Source organism: Hipposideros armiger, unplaced genomic scaffold (assembly GCF_001890085.2).
Source record: "Hipposideros armiger isolate ML-2016 unplaced genomic scaffold, ASM189008v1 scaffold_474, whole genome shotgun sequence".
Lineage (NCBI taxonomy): Eukaryota > Metazoa > Chordata > Mammalia > Chiroptera > Hipposideridae > Hipposideros > Hipposideros armiger.
In genome coordinates, this window is record NW_017731824.1 from 1216973 (window position 1) to 1240879 (window position 23907).

General features: G+C 38.0%; 1 pseudogene; it reads right to left on the minus strand.

Moving 5' to 3' along the window:
* Positions 1-22212: 22212 nt before the first annotated feature.
* LOC109395496 (copper transport protein ATOX1 pseudogene) lies at positions 22213-22458 on the minus strand (annotated as a pseudogene).
* Between the last annotated feature and the right edge of the window lie 1449 nt (positions 22459-23907).

Here is a 23907-nt window from a genome sequence, read left to right on the forward strand (position 1 = left end):
GGCGGCGGATTGGGGGAGGGGGGTTGTCACATCAAGGGGTAAAAAGTATAACTATTGCACTGTGTTGTACAGCTGAAATGAATTCTAAAAAATGTGTATTTCACAATAAACATATTTTTTTAAAAAAAGAGCAATAGGCTGTGAAGTGAAAGAAGCAACAGAGGCAAAATCTTGGAGAACCTGATAGGCCCTGCTGAGGTACTGGCATTTTAACTGTAAGAGAAGCCTTGAGAAGAATTTTAAGGAGGTTGTAATATAATCTGATTAAATATTTTAAAAGGGGTGACATGGGTGGAAGTGGTGGAATAAAAAACCCCTGAAAACCACCTTCCTCCATAAAAGCAATGAGAACAGCCCAAATTTGTCCAAATCCATCTTTACCAAACTCTGGAAAATAACTAAAGGCTTACAACAATCTGGGGAGCATTTATTTAAAAAAACAAAAACAAAACAAAAAAAAAACTCAAATTTTGGCTACAATAGCAAATTTTGAGGTATTTTAACTTGCCACATACTTATCCCTCTCTACCAGCCTCTGCAGTAGATTTGTAAACCAACAACCCCATAATCGCAGTAAAAATCAGAAGCCTGCAGCCACTTGAGGAAACAGATGGGGTTGGAGCTCCTCCAAAGCCTCATTCCTAGAGAATGGTCATTATTTGACCTACCTGGAAGTTCCTTGGAAAATCTCACTCAGAGAATTTGCCTTCATTTACTCTGACTCAGAGCTCACTAAGTAGAAACAGCTTTCTCCCCTGAGGGCATTTGTTGGGGGGGGAAATATATATATATATAATCAGTGACTGTTGTTTAATATCACAGCTGTTTCAGGTGGTGATAACATTTGGGGGGAAAAACAAGTTGACATAAACGCTTGAGAAGAAAGAGCTGGAGAATAAGATATAAGACTGTGTGCATGCTCAGAAAAGTACTGAGCTCTCACTCTGGATAACTTTGAAGCCCTGTGAATCAAAAAGTGAAGGCTAAGGCAGAGCTGTCAACTGCCAAGCTGAATGTTGAAGGCATGCCCAACACACACACAGACTCTCAGCAAAGAATGAGAGACTTATTGGTTTCAGATATTTAAGAAAATATCTGACCAATCATTAGTTGACTATTAAACTAACTGAAAAGAGACTTCAGTGACCACACACAACAAAGATATAGACTTCATAGAATTAGTTCAGAAAAGTCATTAAATAAACAACAAATCTTGGGGAGGGAGGAAAACTGTCTTTCCAAAGTTGCAATATTATAGTATTTAAAAAGGCACATTTTAAAACAAAAATTATAAGACATAAAAAGGAGCATGAAAGTGGGCCATACACAGAAGGAAAAAAGGAAACAACAGAACCTGTCTTTAAGGAAGCTTAGATTTGGACTTACCTGACAAGGATTTAATTCAATTTTTAAAATATGTTCAAAGAAGAAAATCATGTTTAAAAACTGAACAAGAATATGAAAATGATTTCTCACTGTCACACCAAATGGAGTACCAATCAAAATACAGAAATTATAAAAAGAACCAAATAGAAATTCTGGAGCTGAATAATACATTAACTAAAATTTTAAAATGTCTGAAGTGTTCAGTAGAAGATTTGAGCAGGCAGACGAAAGAATTGGTGACCTTGAAGTTAGGTCAATTGAGGTTTTCCAATATGAGCAACAGAAGATAAAAGAATGAAAAAAACAGATCCTCAGAGATCTCTAGGACACCATCAAATATATCAACATATACATAATGGGATTCCTAGAAGGAAAGGAGAGAAAGTAGCAGAAAGAATAATTAAAAAATATTGGCCCCAAACTTCCCAAATTTGATGAAAAAAACATTAATATACACAACCAAGAAGTTTAACAAACAGCAGGTAGGATAAACACATACACACATCATAATCAAGCTACTGAAATCAAAGCCAAAGAAAGACTTTTGAAAGTACCAAGAAAGAAATGACTCATTATGTAGAAGTGATCCTTAATAAGATGAAGAACTTATTTTTCATCAGAAATGATGGAGGCCTGAAGGCAGTGGAATGCCATTACAATGTGCTGAAGAAAAAAAGATTGTCAACAAAAAATTCTATATCTGCAAAACTATCATTCAAAATGAAGAAGTTAAGACACTTCCAGATAAACAAGAACTGAGACAATTGTAAGTAGCAGAATTGCTCTACAAGAAATACATTAGATAAATACATTAGAGTCTTTCAGGCTGAAAGGACAATAGACAGTAACTTGGTTGCATATGGAGAAATAAAGAGTATCAGTAAAGGTAACTACATAGGTAAATATAGAAGATGGTATAGTTGTATTTTTGTAACACTTTTTTCTCCTATCTGATTTAAAAGACAAGTGAATAAAGTAGTAATTATATATCTGTGTGATGGGCATAAAATGTATAAAGATGTAATGTATATGAAAATAACAGCACAAAGGGAGGGAAGGAATGAAGTTATGAAAGAGAAAAATTTTGTAAAAAAAAAAATACCACAAGAAAAGAAATACTATTGAAATTCAATTAGTATTATTTGAATAACATTGTTATAAGTTAAGATGTAACTTGTAACCAGAGCAACCATTAAGGAAATGACTAAAATATATATATAATAACAGACAAGCAAAAAGATTGAAAATGGTAAACTAGGAAATATCTATTTAACTCAAAAAGAAGTAGTAATAGAGGAATAGGCAAACAAAAATGATGTAAAAAAATATAAAAACAAATAGAAAAATGGCATGCCTAGGTTTTAACTTATTGGTAAGAATATTAAATGTAGATGGATTAAATACTTCAATCAAAATGTGAAGACTGGCAGAATGGATAAGAAAATTTTCAGAACTGACCCAAATATATGCTGTCTAACAAAGACACCCTTTAGACTCAAAGATACAAATCAGTTGAAAGCAAAAGGGTGGAAAAAGATATACTATGCAAATAGTAAACACAAAAGAACTGGCATGGGTATTCTATTATCATGCAAATAGATGTAAGACCAGAGACAAAGAAGGACATTTAATAAAGGTAAATGGGTCCAAGTATCCAAAATATATAGTAATTATCAACATGTATGTTGAGACCCAAAATACATAAAAAAAAAACCTGACAGAACTGAAGAAAGAAATAGATATTTCAACAATTAATAGTTAAAGACTTCAATACCCCACTTTAAATAATAATTAAAACAACAAGACAGAAGATCAATAAGAAAACAAAAGATTTGAACAACACTATAAACCAACCAGACCTAACAGACATCTGTGGACTACTCCACATAATAACAGCAGAATACACATTCTTCTCAAGTGCACATGGAACATTATCTATGATAAATAATACATTCATAATAAAACAAGTCTCAATAAATTTAAGAGGATTTAAATCAAACAAAGTGTATTATCTGATCACAATGAAATGAAATTAGAAATCAATAACAGGAGGAAATTTGTGAAAGTCATACATATGTGAAAATTAAACATCACACTCCTAAATAACCAATGGGCCAAAGAAAAAACTACTAGGGAAATTAGGAAATATTTTGATACAAATAAAAATGATGACATATCAAATTTTATGGAATGCAGCTAGAGCCATGCTTACAGGAAAATCTATAGTTGTAAATACATGTATTATAATAAAAAGAAGAAAGATCTCAAATAAATAACTTAACCTTAAGCTACTATCAAAAGAAGAGCAAATTAAATTTAAGTCAAGCAGTAGGAAGGAAATAATAAAAATGCAAGCAAAGATTAATGAAATAGAAAATAGAAAGACAAATAATCCAATTTAAAATGGGCAAAGTATGTGAATAGATATTTCTCCAAAGAAGATGTACAAATGGCTACTAAACACAAATAAAGATGCTGAACATCACTAATCATCAGGAAAATGTAAATCAAAACCACAATGAGATACCACTTCACATTCACAAGAATCTCCATAAATAAAAAGTCAGATAATAACAAGTGTTGACAAGGATGTAGAGATATCAGAAACCTCCTAAAATGATGGTAGAAATGTAAATGGTTCAGCTACTTTGGAAACCAGTGTGGTAGGTCCTCAAATGGTTAAAAATAGATTTAGAATAAAACTCAGAAATCCCATTCCTAGGCATCTACCCAAGAGAAATGAACACATATGTCCACAAAAGCATTTACATAAATGTATATATCAGCATTATTCATATTAGCTCAAAGGTGGAAACAACCCAAATGTCCATCAACTGAAGAATCAATAAACAAAATGTGGTATATAATAGAATGTTATTTGACCAAAAAAGGAATGAAGTACTGATATAAGCTACAATGTGGGTGACCCTTAAAAACATTATGCTAAAGGAAAGGAGTTAGTCACAAAAGAGTGCATGTTATATGATATCATTTATATAAATCATTCAAAGTAGGCAAATCTATAGATACAGAAAGTAGCTTAGTGGTTGCTTAGGAATGGGGGTATGAATGGATTGGGGGGGGTGAAAGCTAAAAGGTACAGGTTGTCTTTTTGAGGTAATGAAAATGTTCTAAAATTGATAGTTGTGAGCTGGCTGAGTGGCTCAATTGGTTATGAGCTTGCTCAAGAGTGCACGCTCTGAGCAACAGCGTCACCAGTTCGATTCCCACATGGGCCAGTGATCTGCGCCTGAGCTGAGCTGCCAACAGATGGCAGGATGGCTCAGCTGGTGAGAGCACGTGCTCCTAACAACAAGGTTGCCTGTTTGAGATGGTGGCTACGCCCGCCCGCAACTAAAGACTGAACTCGACACCTTGAGCTGGGCTGCCGCCAGTGTAGCTCAGGGGATAGAGTGGGCACTCTTAACAACAAGGCTGCCGGTTCAACTCCTGCATGGGATGGTGGCTACACCCACCCGCAACTAATTGAACACAGCACCTTGAGCTGAGGGGTGCCACTGGACTTGGAGCTGAGTTTGCTGCACCCTCCACAACTGAGATTGAAGGACAACAACTTGGCATTTCCCCTTTTCCAATTTCCCAACACTATTTCCCTCCCCCAATTCCCCAATAAAATCTTTAAAAAAATTTTTTTTATTGTTGTGATGGTTGCACATGTCTGTAAATACACAAAAATACATTGAATTGTACACTCTAAAAGGATGAGTCATATGATATATGAATTATATGTCATTAAAACTGTTACTTAAGAAAATAGTCTGGCTGATATTGCCACAAATTATAAGTCTAGTAGAATTGGACTGAGAAAAATTGCTCATGCTTCTTATAAATAATGGCAGGTCTACCAAATTTGGAAGAAGATAGGCCAAAATGTCAGCCCTATTCCACTCTCTGAAACCTGGAACAGAAATCTGGACTCTAAAAACTGGCCAAATACTCTTTGGTTATTCTATTGTACTTCAGACAACCAGAATAAAGTCTCCCATTCGCATCCTACTGTTCTCTTCCTACAATCATTCAGAGACAATAACAACTGGAAGAAAAACCCCAGGTCAGGAATTGGTAGTAGGTGGAGGTGACATAGTTTAGTAACATTTCTGAATTATAAGAATTAAAAAGAAATCTCACATGAATGCCAGATAGGAAAAATATGTTTCCCAGAAATTTTAAAAAATCTGGTTGGTTTTTGACTTTCGCTCTATAAGTCTTTCCCATGTGGAAGCAACAGATGCATGTACTCAGAGATTAATGAACAAGGATCAGGGACAGATCCAGGCTTTGTGGAGTCTAAAATTAAAATAATTTGAGGAACTTTAAAATATGTAGCACTACGAATTCAACTTTAGGAGTCGGGTATTGGCAGGGGTATTACAATGAGAAGACATGAAGTTTAAACTTTTGAGCGTCCTGGTAAACCTACCTCTGATATGAAGATGCACTGCACTCACTTCTTAAAAAAATTACTTGGAGTTATAGTCTATTTAGTTGACTAAGATGAAATAAACAAAAAAAAGAGATGAAAACTAGAGACAAAAAGCATTAGTTGTAAGCACTAAAAGGCAGTTAAAGATAGAGTTGTAGAAAACACTGTCATACTTATAAATATGCTTGCTAAATTCAAGGCAAATGTGAAACATAGCTTTTGAAAATTAACATGTATATACCTATAAAAACTATAAAATAACAACAATCTCAGTTTCAAACCCCTGGTTTCATATATATATATATATATATATATATATATATATATATATATATTTATTTAATTAAAGTTTATTGGAATGACAATTGTTGGCAAAGTTACATAGATTTCAGGTGTACAATTCTGTAATACATCATCTATATATCACATTGTGTGTTCACCACCCAGGGTCAGTTCTCCTTCCATCACCATATATTTGATCCCTTTTACCCTCATTCACCAGCCCCCTCCCCGCTTACCCTCTGGTAACCACTAAACTATTGTCTGTACTTATGAGTTTTTGTTTCGTCATTTGTTTGTATTGTTCCTCTGTTGTTTTCAGTTTTATATATCACATAGTGAAATAATATGGTTCTTGACTTTTTCTGTCTGACTTATTTCGCTTAGCATTATAATTCAAGAACCATCCATGTTGTCGCAAATGGCACTATTTCATCTTTTCTGATGGCAGAATAGTATTCCATTGTGTATATATATCACAATTTCTTTATCCAATCATCTATTGAAGGACACTTTGGTTGTCAAACTCTTGATTATATTAAAGGGATTTGAGGTGACAGTACATAGAGTAATGATGAAGAAGCAAAAATAATTTCAACTTCAGATCTTATACAGGAGTTTTAAGCAGGAGGGTAGGTCAAAAAGCACCTTTTAAATGATTTAACTTTAGAGTCAGAAAATAGAGATTGGAGACTATGTTTTAAAAAAACATTAAAGCAAGCCCTAACAAAATAAAAAGAGTATATACCTGCCAAATTACTTATAGTTAAGGTCAAAGAAAGTTTTGGGTTAAAAAATAAAAGCCAACTATATACTACTTACAAGACCTACAACCAAAACAGATCCACACAGACTGTTAGAAAGAAAAGGATGGAGCAGCCTCTGTGGAAACAGTTTGGCAGGTCCTCAAAAAGTTAAACATAAAACTTTATATGTTCCATATGATCCAGCAATTCCATTTCTAGGTCTATACTCCAAAAATTGAAAGCAGGGACTCAAACAGATACTTGTATACCCATGTTCATAACAGCATAATTCACAATTGCCAAAAAGTGGAAGCAACCTAAGTGTCCATTGACAGATGAATGGGTAAACAAAATATAAACATACATACAATGGAATATAATTCATCCACAAAAAGGAAAGAAATTTTGATATACGCTACATCATGGATGACCCCTGAAAACATTATGCTAAATGAAACAGGTGCAAAAAGACAAATATCATATGATTGCACTTGTAAAAGATACCCAGAAAAGGCAAATTCATAGATACGGAAAGTAGAATAAAGGTTCCCAGGGGCTGGATGGAGAGGAGAATGGAGAGTTAGTGTTTAAGGGATACAGAGTTTTAGTTTGGGATTATGAAAAAGTTCTGAAAATGGATGGTGGTGATGGTTGCACAACAATGGGAATGCACTTAATACTAGTGATTTATACACTTAAAAATAGATAAAATGGAACTTTTATGTTATAGATATCTTACCACACACACACAAAATAAAACAAAACAATAGGGAATGATATTTCAGGTGCACTTAAACCAAAAGAAAGCAAGGAAAATAATAGTAATTTGACACTGGGTAAAACTGAAAATGCATCAAACAAAAAATTCCATTGATAAAATGCATACTACATAAAGAAGATGTAATAACTACTACCAACTGTGCACTTTCCTCTTTACATAAATTATTTCAATTAATAATCCAATAAATACTACAGAAAAGTGAGTCTTACCACCCTAGATTATAAAAGAGGGAACTGAAGTTCAGAGAGTTCAAGCAACTTGCCATAGTAGAAAACAGTGGAATGAACTTTTTTTTTTAAAGATTTTATTGGGGAATTTGGGTAGGTAAAAGCATTGGGGAATCAGGGAAGGGGAACGGAGAAGTTGCTATCCTTTTATTCCTCAGTCTAGCTGTGGAGGACATCGCCCCATTGGCCCATGTTGATATTGTGATCATTGCACTCTTCCCAGCTGAGGCAAATTGGTTGCCAGCTATTGGACAGCCGCTCACGGTGGCTGACGGCAGCTCACACTGGCTGCTGGCCACTCATGGTAGATTATGGCAGCCCAACTGCAGCCCCACTGCAGCCTACACCATCGTTGGTGACTCACAGCAGCCCAGCTCCAGGTCGAGCTGTTGTTCACCATCTCAGCTGTAGAGGGCATTGCATCACTGGCCCATGTGGGATCCAAACCGGTGGCCCTGCTGCTCAGAGCCGGCCATCCCCCAATTTATTACTGTGCACTCTTTCAATGTCCCCTTCCCCTCCCCCAATATGCCAGTCCCTATTTTCTGTAGCTGTGTCATGAAGCACTGGTCCTCTCTTTTTTTCCTCTATCTTTTCTCCACTGTGGCAACTGGACAGGAAACTACTGGCCTGTCAGAAATGTCCCTGGGCAGACAGCCTTGCCAGCTCAGGGGTAGTCACTGGGGCAAAGGTACTGTCTTCTCTCTCCTTTTCTTCTGGATCACTAGGGTGGGCTGATGAGATTCTTGCTCTGGCTCTACCCATGCTCAGTCATCCAGAAGATGGCTGTGCAATCCAGACCCAGACCAGCCTACTGCCATTCAACCCCGCAGTGCCAAGGTAAAGTCCCAGTTGAAGTTAAACTTTGCTTTCCATTATTTCACTTTGTTATTGTTCCCTGTTCTTGAATTTCCCTTGGAGTCCCTACAGAAAAGCAGGCTGGCTGGAGATTTGTAGGTTTCCTGTCCAAATAACCTATTAAAGCAATCATAAAAATCAACTCCCTGATCTTTTCTCAATTTCTAAAAATAATCAGAAAATTCACCAAATTTGTAATAGGAGCATCTGTATAACTGCATGCTTACATGTTCAATAAATTTGAAATGGAAAACATTTCTAGAAGAAAACATGATCCAAATGAACAAAATTTTGAACAAACTAAATATCAAGAAAAAAACTTAGAAAGTCATCAAAGAATCTTCCCAATAGGCTCTAACATTTCTACTGGTAATTTTATCCAACTCATAAAGAAAAAAAAATGCTTTAGTATAGAAAGTGTTCCTGAATATAGAGGAAGATAGAAAGCTTTTATTCATGTCTGTAAAACAAATACAAAAGTATCGTATTATTGTAAAATAGATAGTAAAGAAACAGACTGATCTGCTTATTGCTAATGGAATTAACTTCAATTTCAATGAAATTTAGTCCTAAGTATTAGTTCAAGTTGTGGGTTCTTCCCCAGAGAGTTGTGTTCACCTATATATATATATGCTGGTGGTTTTAAGGTACAAAAGGAGGAATCATGGTCCTTAGAAGAAAGGCAACAGCTGGTTAAACTTGCTTATAAATAACAAGACCAACTTTAAGGCTCTAGAGCAGCGGTTCTCAACCTTCCTAATGCCGTTCCTCATGTTGTGGTGACCCCCAACCATAAAATTATTTTCATTGCTACTCTATAACTGTAATTTTGCTACTGTTATGAATCGTAATGTAAATATCTTTTTGTTTTCCGATGGTCTTAGGCGACCCCTGTGAAAGGGTCATTCGACCCCCAAAGGGGTTGTGACCCACAGGATGAGAACCGCTGCGAGAGTCAAGATTTCTCAGCAAGCAGAGGCTTTGACCAATATGTCATTCTTTCCAGGGAGAAGTCACAATCCTAAGAAAGTTTCAGTCTCGGTATCATAGCTTATATTTCAGAATGTCATACAAATGTCCTTTGTAGAATGGTCATGTAAACGAGAAAGTAATTCACCCAAGGAAGAAATCATCTTCTCTCAGATGGAAGAGCAAGGAAAAATTAGGGACACTAAAATGAAATGCAAACAGAAAGAGTTCTTAGACCATTAAAACTTAATGTTCCTAGACTATTAAACCCTAATGTTCAGATGCCAGATGTCTGGTATCTAGCAAGGAATACAGCCACTGCAGAAAGCTTAAAGCAATGGAGGATGCAGTGTCTGGCTGCCTGTGACGTGGGGCACCAGCTGTCCTGCAGAAGTATCATTGTGGCCACATTCTCAGGTGACTTGTCAGAGCAAAAAAATACTTACCCCAACATCATGAATCAAAATATCAAATGAACCAAGAACATAACGTAAAAGGTCTTGAAATGTCACATCAGGCTGCTATAGAGTCTGGTCTATGAGACATCCCCATTACTCCTTCAAGATGCTGCCTCACTGAAGATGAAAGGTAGGAGCTTGGCTTGAAGGATTCTAGTTTATTTCTATAGTCTGGCACACTAAAATAGGTTAATAAAGCTAAGTATTTTAAACAGTAAAACACTAAACAATACGCCTTAAGTTCAAGTACCTATAATGGTATCACATTAATCATTTTGCAAGTATTTATTAAGGACCTTCTATATGTTTATTTGTTTAGAGATAAATAAGTAATAGTTGCTATCTATCCACAAGTGGAAGAAGCAAAGAAAGGGATGAAGAGACAAATCTAATTTGTTATACTGAGTGCTATGATGGGTGTAAGCATAGAGAAAAAAAAAAGAGGGCCACATGATCCAGCCACAGGGATCACCATAAGTTCTGAAGGAAAACCATGAGTTAACTAGGAGAGGGAAAGGGAACATTTGAGGTAAAATAAAATAAAATAAAATAATGACAGATTATACCAAATACCCAAGAACCCAGAGGAGCAAGCACAACAGCCTCATTTGTGGGTGTGCTTGGCAAAGAAAGTAACACTAAGTAGTTTAGGTTGTCTGAAGCATTAAGTGCTTGGCAGTGTGGCAAGAGAAAAGATTAGAGGAATTGACAGAGTAGACAAGCCGGGTCATAAGAGGCCACATATTCTATATAGAAGTTTGGACATCCTCACTAACGATTTTCGGGGTTTTTTATTTATTTTTTATTTTTTGTTTGTTTGTTTTTTAAATTTTATTGGGGAATTGGGGAAGGGGACTAGCCAAGTTGTTGTTCTTCAATCTTCATTGTGGAGGGTGCTCAGAGAGTAGATCATAAATGTTCTCATCATAAAAAAGCAAACAGTTACTGTGTGATGGGATGGAGTTGATAGCTAATACTACAGTGATAGTCATTTCCCAATTTATAAATGTATCAAATCAACACTTTGTACGCCTCAAACTTATACAATGTTATGTGTCACTTATATCTCAACAAAGCTGGAAAAAGACCTTTTCAGCTGCTGACTCAAGTTTACTCTATTTACAGAAAATGCCCACCACATAATTTAACTGGCAGTCAGTCCTATTCATCAAAAAATAAGATAAAATAAGGCCGGCTGAGTGGCTCAGTTGGTTAAGAGCGCGTTCAAGAGTGCGAGCTCTGAGCAACAGGGTTGCCGGTTCCATTCACGGCCCAAGCTGAGTGGCTGCTGGCAGGATGGCTCAGCTGGAAAAAAAAAAGATAAAATAAATGTTAAATGAGACTTATTTTGCTTTGAAAAGTATGACTTTTTTCAATTCGAATAAAAACATGTTAATGCAAAAATAAAATAAAATAAAAACACATGGTTGAGAAAATAAAAAGGCAAACCACAAACCAGAAGAAAATAGTTGTAACAAATTAATCAGACAAAGGACATATATCTATTCAATAGAATAAATATAGAACTCTTACTACTCACTAATGAGACAAACAATACCAAAAAAAGGGGAGCTAAAACTAAAGCACAGCTATTTCCCCCCCAAAATGGCCAAAAATAACATAAAAAGATACTCAACATCTGTAGTCATCTGGTAAACACAACTTAAAACCACAAAGAGATACCATTACCCACCCCCTAAAAAGCTAAAAATACAACATCTACCAATACCAAGTTTTGACAAAGATGTGGAGAAATTGAAACTCTCATATACTGCTGGTGGGGTTAGAAAATAATAAAACTACTTTGGAAAAGTTTGGCAGTTAAACATACACTTCACATATGACCTAGGTTTTTACAAAAGGGAAATGAAATTATATGCCCACAAAAGACTTGTCTATGAATATCTGTACAACTTTATTTATATTAGCCAAAAAGTAGAAACAACTCAAATGTCTACCAATGACTGAATGGGTAAACATTGTGGTATGTTCATACAATAAATTGCTATTCAACAATAAAAAGAAATGAACTACTGACACACAGACCAACATAAATGAGTCTCAAAAACAGTAAGTCAAGTGAAAGGAGCCAGTTATAAACGATCCCATTTGTGTATGTATGTATGTATGTATGATTCTACTTAAATGAGGTTCTAGTGATAGAAATCAGATCTAGTGACAAAATTAAATTACTAGTTGCCTTTATGGTTTAATGGAAATATTATGTACCTTGACTGGGGTGGTGTTAACATGGATTTATATATAATAGTTGTCAATACTCACCAAACGATAAGTGTACACATTTTATTGTATGTTAATTATACCTCAATAAACTTTTTGAAAGAAAAACACAAAAAGCAGTCACTCTGTTACAGTTCATCTAGTAGGAAACACATTCACACAATTTTGATTTTTTTGTGTGTGTGATAATTACACTGCAAACCTTGTTAAGAGAACAAACACGAAGAAATAAACACATGTCCTCATGTAGCCAAATCCTTGGATCTTTACCCAGGGAATAGACTTCAAGAACACTTTGAGCGTTTGCTTAACACTGTTCTGATGAACACTCAAAATGGGAAAAATTTGAAGCCAGGTTAGCTTTTGATTAATTTGATTAGTAGTAAATCAACAAGTATTTGTATTAGACACCATGTCCAAGAGCACAGAGGTGGCTGCCGGATATCACAGTGGCTGAAGCTGGCGTCTAATCCTGGCTCTGCCGCACTAGCTGTAGAGCCTTGGGCGAGCTGTTCCTTCTAAGCTTTAACTTCCTCTACCTGGTAAATTTGTGAGGGTTAATTTACATGAGAATATCCATATGAGGGTTTCAGAGCAGTGGCTGTTATCAAGTACATGCAACACAAATACATAATGCTATTATTAGTATCAAAGACACCTGGGTGAGTTCTGTCTGGAAGGACAGGCTATCCTGTAGTCTGCCTTTCCTGGGCATACAAACATGGAGAGTGACATAATACACAGGAATTACCAATTACACCAAGAATACATACTCAGGTTCACACTATACATCATCAGTGTTTTTAGGAATATAAGTGGTTATTTTTATACAAAAAGTACAGCCATAAAACCACTTAAAAGGTGGGGTAGCATCTAGTGGATATCATCCCAGTGTTTCATCAGAGGAAAAGGGGCCAAAAGAATTTGGAAGAGGAAGGTGAATGCAAGAAGTGAGAGAGCACTGAAGGAACAGGTTTAGACCACAAGAGTGCAAGAGAGAGAGACGAATTAGAAAGAATTCAGAAGGAGAGAAAGCAGGTTGGTGAGGGGACTGAAAAAGCGTCCTATAAAAATGATTCACTTAATGTGTTTAACCCAGAGATAAGACAGGATGGTGTTTTCAACCAAAAGAAAAGTTGGGCCTATTCTGTATGCCCTCTACCAGAGGCAGAGCTACTCCCAGGGGGTAGAGGGAGATTTCAGCTCAATAAGAGGAAGACTGGCTCATAGTCAGAGGTGCGTAGCACTGGATCAGCGCTTCAGGAGCTAATGAACCCCAGGGTCCTCTGGTTCCCGGAGGCGTAAGGCACTATTGGTTGATAGAGAGGTCTTGGGAATTGCCGGCTTGTTTGCTTCCACTTATTACTCTGATACTAGCTATTCTCTTAAATGCAGTATGCTCTCTATGGGCCACTTTTAATTTAATTATCCATGAGCAGGCTATTCCCAATATTTAATGACGTCTTTACAAAGTGATTATAGTACAGCTCGGGCAGTGTGCTTCTGACTTTCTACATTTCTCTGTGGATTCACACTGGGTAGAGCCCTCAGCTAAGTAGCTAGCAGGTAAAACATCTGAAAAAAACCCCAGCTCATCTGTAGGTAACACCGGAGAGAAAGCTCTTTTCATTTCTGTTTTTTTTCCACTTCTATTCCTCAAAGAAGAGAGTGAGACAGGGGGGAAGGGAGGGAAATTCTTACCAGGCCACACTGGGTGATGGCCCAGTGTGGTGTGAGAGCACAGTAAACGTGAGTTGGGTAGAGTGAAAAAAATAGAAAGCCAGAATGAATTTCCAGACTTCTAGACAGAAATACGTACAAAAAGTATTTTTTAACCTATGACATTAATTTGGATTAAAAGTTTCATTGCTCTGATGAATCAAAGCAGATGACTGGAAATTGGTGAACCTGTATTTCAAATGAGTTACAATTAAGAACTACAACAAAAGTGTATCTTTAAACCCGATATTATATTGACTTGAAACTTAAAACAGAGCTCCTTATGAAATATTTGAAGAAAGTTGCCTTTGGTGTTGAAAGTTCCCATATTTGGTTTCAGTCCAAAAGTGATTTTTTTTTCTCCCTGCATGACTTAAGGCATTCAGTCATCTAGGGACGTCTTGCCTATGAAAAGGCAACATATGCCTGCAGAGTACTCCCTACCCGCAAACATTCTACACATTTCACTGTCACTGCCATGCCTGTTCGCATTAATCCCTATAGATACACTCCCCACCACACTCCCGTGAATGCAGGATACCTTAAGGAGGGCCCTTAGACTTACTGTGACCCTGTGTGCCCTGAAAATAGAGACTCACTCACTACCCTAACCAAACAGAAGGAAGGTTTATTTATGGGCAGAGAGGAAGGAGGAGAGGGAGAGAGAGTGAGCCGTAGAATCTAAAAGAGCAGAAACAGAGAGGTTCATTGCGAGCTCTTACTTTAGTATGAAACCAATATGGACCCCTGGAGGCTCTTTGGGGGACACTAAGGGAAGCAATGCAGGAGGACATAGCAACTTGATCATGTGGCTTTATCACACTGAACTTCAAGGAAAGGACGTTAGGGCTCCCTCAGACCAGAGGGTTTCTCTGATGCGAACTAAGAACAAACTCAAGCTGAACAAACTTTGGCCCAATTTCTCTAATTTCAGAGTTAAGTTTAAATAGTCCTTTGTGGTCTTAAGTCAGGTCTATTTGTCTCCATATTCCATGCTCTCAGCTACCACATACTCCTAGCTTCCAGGCAGAGTGGTCCTAGAATTCTCTCTTGCCTCTCCCCTTTACATGGGGATGGAGGTGAAAATTCTGGCTGCCTCTGAGAAATAGGAGAGAGACAAGACTGATCATTCAGGTTTTGGCTCGAAGGCTATTTCCTCAGTAAGGCCTTCTGTCACCACCCAACCTAAGCTACACACTAGCCCCATCACTCTCTATCACCTTAGCTTATTTTCACAGCACTAATCACAATCTGAAGTTTTCTTGTGTATCTGTTTATTTAATGTTGCCTCTGCCACTAAACTGGGATCTCCCAGAGGGCAGGGATTGCGTTTCATTAAACACTGCTCTATCCTGGAGTCATAACAGTGCCTGGCCTAGAGGAGGTGCTCAAGAGGATGTTGAATGAATGAAGGGTCAAATGAGTGAATTGATACACTAAAGTGAGTTAAGAAATTTCAATTTGTGGGATGTATAGAATAGAATAGCAAGGAAAAGTAAGGAAAAGGAAAAAGAAGGTTAGCTTGTCTGCAACCTGAAATCAACCTGTCTGCCAGCTCTTCCTGCCACGCCCATGCTACCCAGCCCCACCCCAGGTTTAAATTCCCAAACCTGCTTGGCAAGATCTCTGGTAACAGTGCACTCAAGGGCACAGGGAACAGCTTCCCTTGAAATACTGATGATCTTTGATTCAGAAGGGGTCAGGATGTCAAAAGTCGCATTTGTGATTCAACCAGGATGACAAAAAGTTGTATTTGTGATTCAACTAGGATCAAGTCCAGGAATTCTTGACCAAAGGGAACACACAGGGATCTCTGGGAAGGACAAAGGGAAGAAGTGTGAGTTTGACATGGACTAGATTTTAACTGCTTTTTTTGCTTCTGGATTTTCAGTACTTACTATCCAGGGGCCTAGGTTCAAAAAGGCTGGAAAGTGATCTAAACAATGTGATCAGGCAAGATTTATAGGAAATCTTAATAACAGGAAAAAATCAAGGAGGCATCTGAAATTTAGAGCTTTAATGTCCAGGAGGATAGTGGTTTCTATTAACCTTTATGGACAATTTAAGACAAGCTAATTTGGGGGAAAGAAGCTACGCGTAATTTTGAATGTGCTGAACCGCAGGTGGCAGCAAGACATTCTGCAGAGACTGCAGCAGCCTGTAAGTAAGCCAGGAGAAAGGTAAGCATTAGACACAAATGAAAACCTTATACGAAAGCTGGATTGTGCCCTGCAATATAATGGACAGTGTATATTTGGTCTTTGTCTCCAGTTCTTGGCACAGAACCTCAAAAACCCTTGGAATTTCCAGAGTGACAGGTGTGTCTTTGTTATGCTAATGAGATGACTCATGGTGGGTCTCCAGATATCTTCACAATGGGGGCTGGTCACCAGAAAGACCAACCATGTGATTAGAGGGTTGGAATTTTGGACCACCCAGTTCCAGGGAGTAGGACTGGAGATTGAGTTGAATCATGGAATCAATGATTTAATCAATCATAAGTAGCAATGAACCCTCAGTAAAAACTCTGGACACTGAGGACCAGTGAAGCTTCCTGGTTGGTGAACACACTGATGTGCTAGGAGATTCCACACCTAGAACCAACAAAGGGAGACATGGAAGCTCTGTGTCCAGAACCTTCTCAGACCTTGCCTTGTATTTCTCCTATTTGGCTAGTCATGATTTGTATTCATTATAATATTATAATCATAAATATAGTGCTTTCCTGAGTTCTATGAGTTATTGTAGCAAGTTATCAAACCTGAGAGGGTCATGGGAGCCCTTAAATTTACAGTCAGACAGTCAGAAATGTGGGTGGCCCTGAGGCTTTAATCTGGTGTCTGAAGCGTGAGCAGTCTTATAAGACTGAGCTCTTAACTCTGTGGAGTGTGAGGTTAACTCCAGGGAGCTGGTGTCAGAATTGTGGTGCAGGACACCCACTTGGGGTGTAAACACATCACCTATAGCATGAACACATGTATTACAGAGTTGCTAAGGTATACAGAGATTTTTAGAGGTCTAGCACCAAATGGAAACATTATTAAATTTTACATTTTATTTTACTTACTATTCTGAGTCATTAATGAATAATAATTAAGGCATTCTAATATCATAATGGGTAATGGGTTTTGCTTACAATTTTACCCAAGAACTACAGAGCAGGATGATCGCCCTCCTATGGGACACTTCTTTAAGGATAACCACTTGATCAAGCAGGAGAAAACAATCTTTAAACTTTAATATGTAAAATTGTAGACAAAAAATGTAGGACAACTTATCGCTGCTTAATTCTTGGCTTCTTTATTTCTATAATTCTAAGATACCACTAATTTTTATAATGATGAGTAAATAACAGGCTTAGGGAAGGTGGGGGAGGAAAGCAACACTACCACATTAAATATGAATATCCATTGTAAGATACTATCCATTTCAGAAATGGTAACATAAAAAAATAATAAAGCTTACCTTAGATTTGAGAAAATGTGGTACTATAGTAGACATTAAGATAGTCTTTGCTTCTCTTTAACTTTTGGATGATTTTCCCTGAGTGTGCTCAATATAATCACTTTTTTTTAATCAATTTTCTGTTCTAAAATATTACTGTCTCAAAACATAACTGTTTAAATTAAAATGTCTAGATTGGGGGTAAAGTGACTGAGATAAGACAAGGACCTATTTCATTGTATTAAAAACCATTCTGAATAGCAAAGATACTTACTGTTCCACAGTAACTGAATTTATGGAAATAATTCTTCACTAATCACCCATTAATACATTCTGTGCTGACAGAAACCAGCTTTGTCTCATCTATACATACAAACCACAGGCCTCCCACAGAATGAGCAGGTATTGTTCTCCCACGACATCCTGCTTTGCTATATGGAGAAGATGACTCAGAAGACAACCCTCAGGTTTTTGGATCACTGTATTGCTTCCCGCCTGCCTCCAGATGGCCGGCCCATGGGAGGCAGTGCCACAAAATTCAGAATTCTATGTTTAGGGTCCTGTGCATTAAAATCCCCTCATTAACAAGTAAGTGAAATGTATGCCTTTCTGACCTTGAAATTTCTTTGAATTATGTATATTAAATTAGCAAACTGCTCAGTGCAAGAAACTGGTGATATTGAGATCAGATGGCTAATTGCAAGAGATTAATGAAAAAAAAATGCTATGACTAAAGGGGTGGTCCTTACCCAAGCCTAAGCAATCTAGAGCTAAGCCTGTCTCCACTTGCCAAAATCTTACTGACAATACATTATATGATGGGCAGTAAGCCTGGCTTTTACTGAGGTAATGCTCATACTCTGAGGTGATCCCTCACTTCAAGGGATTTAAATGACCAACATATAAAAACAAACCTATCCACATAATAAGAAAAATAAAATCTGAAGGGATTTTTTTTTTTTAGGTGATCTAGCACAAAAGCATGATACATCCTGAGAAATCCTTTTGGAGATGATACTGATTAGTTTATAATAGCTGTCAGAATGGCTGTAGATAGGTGTTAGGTGAGGGGGAAAAATATACTGTATTTACACACATTCTAATTAAGTTACCTAGCACTGACATTAAAACATTCTTGCTGGAACCTTAAATCAGTATGTAAATTTCAATTATGGGTCAAAATTCCAATAACTCAGCAGGCTGTGACATTTGCTTTGAGTCACTGTGGAAGAACAAGTTCTGTAGCTCCAAAAACTGATGAAACAGAACTCAGATTCTTCACTCGCTCTCCACTGCCCTCCAATTAATAACAGCTACTAACACGAACATGTTGGACAGGACTTGCGTAATATTTTGTAGTATAAGTGATTTATACTACAGTACCGAACTTAGTACTAAAACAATCATTACTTTACCACTGTATTATACATTACTCTACAAAGTTCTATGAGACAATGAAGGACGCTTTCATCACAAATTCACAACAGAAACTGCCAAGAGTGATGCCTACCTTGTGCAACTAATGACGGCAGTTGAAAAAGTCTACAAAGCAGTGTGTGTCATCCACGTGTAAAGAGGCAAGTGTGGTGAGTAGAACAGTTAGTACTAGTTTCAGATGCTCTTTAGGCGGCTCAGAACAAGCAAACCCAATCTCTGAGATACCTTCAACTGCCTTTGTAGGTTATCAAGGCCATCCTTAGAGAATGAAGGATATGTCAACTGTTGAGAAGGTGAATTATAAGACTATCATATCAAACACCTTGTCACACAATCATGTCTTTTTTAACAAGAGCAACTGAAAATGAAACAGATTCTCTCATCAAAATGAGTTGCTTGTATTATTTTTTTTAAATCACACTTATGAAGGTTCCTCAAAATATTAAAAACAGAACTACCATATGACCCAGTAATTCCACTTCTACTGGGTATTTATCCAAAGAAATCCAAACACTAATTCAAAAAGATATATGCCCCCCTATATTCATTGTAGTATTATTTACAATAGCCAAAACATGGAAATAACCTAAGTGCCTATCAATAAAAGAAGATGTGGTACATATATACAATGGAATATTACTCAGCCATAAAAAAGAATGGAATCCTACTATTTGCTACAACATAGATGACCAAGAGGGTATTATGTTAAGTGAAATAAATCAGATAGAAAAAGAGAAATACCAAATAATTTTACTTATATGTGGAATCTAAGGAACAAAAAGAACAGATAAAATAAAGGAGAAACTCATAGATACAAAGAACAAACTGATGGTTGCCAGATGGGAGAGGGGTGGGGTGACGGTCAAAAAAAGTGAAGGGATTGCAGGGTACAAACTGCCAATTATAAAAATAGTCACGGGGATGTAAAGTACAGCATAGGGAATCTAGTCAATAATATTGTAATAACCAAGTATGGTGCCAGGTGGGTGCAAGACTTCTTGGGGCGATCACTTCTTAAGGGATATCAATGTCTAATCACTATGACACACACCTGAAACTAATATAATATTGTACGTCAACTATAATTTAAAACATTTTAAAAAAAATCACAGCTATGGAAATTCTTGCCTGTGGCATAAACCATTAAGCATTCTTTTCACAGCCCAGGAATAAACTCAGTCCTTTTGGCTAATTTAAGAACATTTGCTTGTGTTGACAGCAAGGACTGGGAAACCAGGAAACCATGTGCTAATTGGCTGCTTCATCCCGTTTTCCTTTTCAGCGTCTGCCAGGTGTAGCCCTGACTTTCAGAGTGCGTCTGGCTCTCGGTCGCATCCTGCCTGTTATCTCTGTCTGGCAAACAACCACTCGATGCTTCCAGAACTTCAGATCTTTCAGGGCCCTGATGATAAGTTATTCTCAGCCCACTCTGCCAAAAGTTTCTTGGCCGACGGACTGAGGAAGACTATTGTTGTCGCTGGCTGTTATCTCTCCCTCCGACGCCACTTGGCAGATGTGCAAATCCATCTCTCTGGTGTGGAAACAAGGCGCTCCACTCTAGATGAGTCAACGCGTTAATAAACAAGAGTCATGGAGGAAATAGCAACCAGTCTTGAAAACAAGAAAAGAAACATTTTGAGGTTTATTGGATGCTGAGATGTTTGTCCTCCAAAGTGTGCCCCTGCTTTATCTCACTTCACAGCCTTCCTATCAACGAAATGGGGAAGTTAATAGTTTATCAAATGTTAATCAGCTGTAATGTTTATGTATTACTTACATAGCATGGAAAGTATTTTTTGGTGCTGGGGTACTGTTTTTTTTAATTGCAAATTTATATCTTCGTCATTCATCTCCACTTTTGTCAGATTCCATAGTCTAAGAAGTCCCCAGTCAACCAAGACATTTTTTATCTCTTGAACTCATCCCCATGCCATCAGGGAAACCATCCTGTGGCCTTGGAAGTGACTGCAGTGAGATAAAAACGGTGAGCTTTCTCCTAAGGAGGCAGAGAAGCAGTATAGACACCTTGCTCTGGGGAAGGTTCTGGCTCTGAAGCAGAAACACAGGAATAGGAAAAGCATATTGTATCTCATATGTCGTGTGTTCCCTGCAAACGCAGCAACGTGCTGGAATACTGGCCACAGGAACCAAGTACCTCCCAGCATCTGCATGGTCACATGAGGTCTGAACACCAGGTTTGGGTGACTTAGCAGGAACCCAGAGGGCCCACATAAGACCTCAACCTTAAAATGGTGGTGCGTCTCAATGGGGATTCTTGAGAAAATGCAGGGGCAGGAAGCCTGCTCTAGTCCCAGGACCACCTTCCTCTCAGAAATCTAGAAAAGACATGAGTGGGGGTGCATATACCAGACAGGGTAAGGTCGCATGGCACTGGAATCACAGGAGAGATGGGGATTCCTAGGGTGACTCAGGGACATCTTATAATAATCCTGTGGTGACAGTTATGAGAATGACCCTATATCTCAGTTTCCTCCAGAAAATCCGGAGTTTACCCTGGCATATGTATTAATGACACCTTTTTTTCATGCTCAAAAGGGTCTTCATTTGGATGATAATTGGTCCCCTTGTCAGTCCACACCCTAACGGGCCAAAGATAAGGTCTCCCAATGCCACAGCTGCACTCTTAGGGCCACTTACCACCTGGGCTTTTATTTAATGTGGTTTCAACAAACATTTGTTCAGTGCTCACAGGGTGCCAGCCACTGTGTAAGGCAAAGGGGATGACAGCATGCACATGAGAGCAGGCTCAGCAGTAGGTGACACAAGTCCTGTGTTCCATGCACAGCAGAGGTAGGCATGCAGTAGGACCTTGGTGCTCCTTTGAAATGTCAGTCTAGTAAAGAGTTGCCCTCAGACTTGGAGAATCATCTAGTGTACGTGCTGGCTTGAAAGTGGGGAGAGCAGTGGTGGCAGGGGCAGAGTGAGTAGGCAGAAAACCCTAAAACCGTGGGGCAGACATGTGTTTCTTTCTGTGCTTTGGGAAGCGTCAGCATCTGGAGAGCAGAGCATGAGCAGGAGCGCAGAAGCACTCACATTCCCCCTAAAGATATGAACTTTTTTTCCTAACAAAAACAGCTCGACTTTATTGCAGGGAAGCTAGGGAGGGGCAGGGCAAGTGAGGGTTTTGGCAGGAACTCCCATTGTTGAGCAGGATTACCAGGTTCCAGATGTGCCTGGAAGGCAGGAAAGGATGGGTGTTCTGCCCACTTTGGTCCATCCTGCAGGCCGGGGGCCCAGGCCCTTGCTAGCTGAGACCCAGATAGGTAATAGTCTCCCCTGTTTTCCTCAGGGTCTCCAGCAGAGTGTCCACACTGTGCTCAGCGTCGATGCAAACCTTCTTGTTGGGCAGCTTGGTCTCAAATTGAACTCCCAGTTTGTTGAGGACCCAAGTGACCGCATTACAGCAGCCTTCACAGGTCATGTCTACAGAGAATTCATGCTTTGGCATGACTGAGGAGGTGACAGCGGGTGATGGTGGTGGTGGTGGTGGCAACGCTTCTCCTGGTTCAGATATGCACAATTTTTAATTCCAATATTTACTTCTCTAAGTGCTTGGCTACTACCAAATACATAAAATAAGTCCACGCTAAAGAATATCTAAGATCCCAGCATGAAGTTTAAGATTCACAAGAAAAACTTCTCTGTTGATCACTTCATAAACTGTGTAGATGCATGACCAATGTGCCGCACAACTGAAGCTGAAGTAGAATAATATTGTATGTCAACTATAATTAAATATATGTAGTCATGGGAGGTAGAATACAACATAGGGAATAGAGTCAATGGTATCATAACAGGTATATAAGATGTCAGAGAGGTAGCAGATTGGGGAAGGGGAGTTATCACTTTGTGAGGGGTGTAAATGTCTACTTATTATGTTGCTTTGTACACCTGAAACTTATAAAAAAAAAAAAAGAAAAACTTCTTCCTCGATTCTATTTTTACTCATGCCTGCTAGCAGCAGAAAATTCTCCCAGCAGTCTTGTCAGTCTTCAGCACTGATACAAAATTGAGTATTGATTTTTCTCATACTCTGTTTAGTGGCTGAGTGAATATGCCTACACTTTTAAACTTTACTCATGTTCTTTGTGTACTTTCTACCTAGAACATTGCCAGCCATCTTCTTCATTTGTTGAATGGCCAATCATACTTCAAGACCTAATTCACAGGTCCACTCCTTGAAACTTTTCCTGATCTTATGAGCCCCCTCCCAATCACTGCATTCTCTCATCTCCCAAAAGATAACCACTGTTTTGATTTCTATCATCACCAGATATTAGTGTTTCTGTTGGACACTACATAAACAGAGTCACAAAATATATGTAATTTTATTTATATCTGGCTTGTTTTACTCAACATCATGTTTGTGAGATTCATCCATATTATGACATGTAACTGAGTTGGTTCATTGGGGGGTGCATAATATTCCATTATATGAACATAATATAATATATGAACATAATATATGAACAATTTATTTATCCGTTGTGCTGCTGATAGATATTTGGGTTCTTTCCAATTTGGGGCTTTTACAAATCATGCTCTTATGTATGTATCTTATGGGACACACGGGCACACATTTCTGTTGGGAATGGATTCTCTAGGTCTTTGAGCAGACCTATGTGCAGCTTTCATAGATAATGCCCAACTTTTTCCAAAATGTGCCAGTTTATATTCCCACCTGCACTATATAAATTTCCATTGCTTCACATCTGACCAACACTTGGTATTGTCAGCCTTTAAAATTTTAGCCGTTTTGTGTGTAATAATAGCATTGCATTGTGGTTTAAACTGCATTTCCCTGTGACTAATGCAATTAACCACCTTTGCATATGCTTATTGGTCATTTGGATAGTCTCTTTTACGAGTTGACTGTTCAAATTTGTTGCCCATCTAT